Here is a 2,988-nt window from a genome sequence, read left to right as displayed (position 1 = left end):
TTAAAAAGGGTGGGGAGGAAAAAAAAAAAAAAAAAGAGGATGCAGGCGACCCAAATAATTGTGGGACTGGGAGTGCGTGTTGTCTCACCCCCACTCCTCCTCCTCCCCTCCCCCCCATGTGGCCTTAACAGCAAACTGGAAGGCCAGTTTATTTCATAGGGCCATATTACAACCAACAAGGCAAATAGAGAGTCGGGGGTGGCGGGGAGAGGGAGGGAGGGAAGGAAGGAAGGAGGGAGGGAGGCAGGCAGGCAGGCAGGGAGAGGGCTTTTCTTTGATAGCGTTTAATTGGAATTGAAACATTCTGGGGCTGTAAACATTCTTTATTTCTTCAGCACACATAAGCGGGCATTGTTTTATCACCATCATAATTATGGTGTCCTTTAAACTCACTGATAGCAAAGGAGATAAGGGAATGCGCCTGTAGCTCTGGATCAAATCGCTGGCTCTCCCCGGGTCACCAGGATCCACACGGTCCTTGGAGATGAGGAGCGCCGGAAGATTGTGGCCTGGCCATCCCTTACGTCATGAAAGTGATTTGTACCACATTGCTAATTTGGTGCAATTCATAACCTCCCGATCTCCTACATTTGCAACTGCTTTTCAGTTTGCAGGGTATGGTTTTTAAGATGTAGTTCCCCAGTGTAGAAATAAAGAGCGATTACCTATGTGCAGGAAAGAATCTTATTTTCCAATGTTTGTTGCTTTACCTTTGTGTAATTAAAAATGCAAACTTTTAGGATCCTTTCAGAACAAAGCCTCACCAAATCCCCTTTACGTCCAAGGATTTGCAAATTTATAAAGGCTGCATTGAATTCAGCATGGGTCAAGGGGCAAAAAAAGGGTAGAAGGTCACTGCATTTTGATTATGGGTCAGTAAACAACATGGCATGTAGTATGTGTCCAGAAACTCCTGCTAGAAAGTATTTTAAAACTACCAGGAGTATCAAACTCAATAAATAGTCTTAGCCCATGGTGATTATAAATCGTGCAAAATTGTAGTGTGCAAGTGACACTCCAGCCCCCATGAAAAAAGCACAACTTAAAAAGCACTTAGCAGAGCTCTGCATTGCTGCTTTTTTTTAAGAAAAAATACGAAAAAAGGAAAACAGCTAGAAAAAAAAAATCCAAAAAATCTTGGGCATACGAGTGTTAGCCAGATTATGGGGTTGTGGGTTTTTTTTCAGCTTGACGATTGGTATTTCTTTGTCCTACACATTTAGGAGCTTTAGTTATACGTTCTGATTTGTTGCCATACTAGAATTTACGGCAAATTTTAGTTACTACAGTCACATTTGGCTGACTTTAAAATAGCAGAAGGATCCTATTATACTGTTCTTTGACCCTATTATTTTTACATTACTGGACTCTCAGTGATAGCCTCTAGCTGCTTTCTATCTGTGTCCTTGAGCAAAATATGCCCAGCAATAGCTAAAATCAGAGTATAGCATTAGAAAACAAGTTCTAATTTGAAATACATATTTCTATCCAGTGTCACAAAAACAAAAGGTTTATTTAATGCTTGTCAATACCTGAAGATGTGGTCCAGCACTTCATAAATAATAATAAATAATAATAATAACACTCTAATAATGTGGCAATCCTAGTGTGAAAATGCACATGACCTCTTAGGTTTTCCCAAAGATTTTCAAAAGAATTCTCCCCATTAGTACAACCGCTGGTGGACATTGCTGTTGCATTACCCAATGAAACGTTTAAAAGACTGTAAATGGTGTGTGCCTCACTTCATTGCAGAAGGAAGAGGTCAGTCTGAATTGCACTGGTATTTAAACGTAATCATACTATGAAAATAAATCAAAACATCACATAAAATGACAATTTTAAATGTTACACACATTTTCTTTCTGGAACAACGTGGTTAAGCACTTCCCCGTGAGCATATATATTTTAACGCAAGTTTACAAAAATGAAAGTACACAATTTCCAATAAATGGGAATAGGTCTACAGTGAGGTATTATGGATATTATTTTGCTCTTTCTTTTCTAATTAGGTTTATCCTTCGTCCAGACAGCTTCAAGACTGAAATACTACTGACTATAGAGTGTAGATTGCAGATTGCACGCTACTCAACGTGAAAAGGAGCACATTTGATTGATAGTCTCTGAGTGTGTGTGTGCGCCTATACACACAACTCTGTGTGGTTGCATGTGTGTGTATTTGGCAAAACCGGGCATCTCGGGGAGTCCTTATCTTAAAAATTGTGAGACAAACATCCATCCCTTTAATCATGTTCATCTTTGATCACCAGTGAGGGTGACACAATCCTCAAAATTAACAAAAGAAATTCCCTGGCTTTTGAGAGAGAACTACATATACATCTGGGTGTGCACACACATGCACAATGCACACATGGACACGCAGGCATACACCCTGGTTCCCAGTAAGTAAATTATTGTATAACTTTTAATGTAATTGATAGCAGACACCTTCAATTTTTCATTTTAATTCTTTGGGCCAGCTTTCACATTAACAATCTAAGTCATAAATGTTGGTGGCTATTGATCACAATCCCCTGTGTGCGTGCAAATCCATTTTTAAGTCCCCTGCCTTTAATATGTGTGTGCAAGGGGCCTCTGCCAGCTCTGGGTCAGGATCTTTCCCCAGCTTGCCTGAAGACAAACCCGGACACACAACGGGTGCTGATGGCCGGGGGGAAGCACGCACACAGACACACACACCAAAAAAAAACAAAAACAAAAACAAAAAAACCACAAAAAAACACCAAAACAAAAAAAAAACCCACACCCCAAACAAAAAAACCCGACGACCACCAACAACCCAAACCCCAGACGATGGAGAAGTAGAGAAACAGAGGTCTCCGTGTGAGATGCGGAGAAAGACGCGCACCAGAAAGGGTGTGTGAGTATGCGGTGGGAATGTGTAGGTTGGGCGTCTGACATTTCCCCAGACTTCTGGTGGGTTTCTGTCTGCCGACATTTGGCTCTGCCTCGACCCTGGCGCTCATG

The sequence above is a fragment of the Buceros rhinoceros genome, unplaced genomic scaffold (assembly GCF_000710305.1).
Source record: "Buceros rhinoceros silvestris isolate BGI_N320 unplaced genomic scaffold, ASM71030v1 scaffold29915, whole genome shotgun sequence".
In the NCBI taxonomy this organism is placed as follows: Eukaryota; Metazoa; Chordata; class Aves; order Bucerotiformes; family Bucerotidae; genus Buceros; species Buceros rhinoceros.
The sequence above is the reverse complement of the archived record's forward strand: the minus strand, read 5'-3'. Positions refer to the sequence as shown.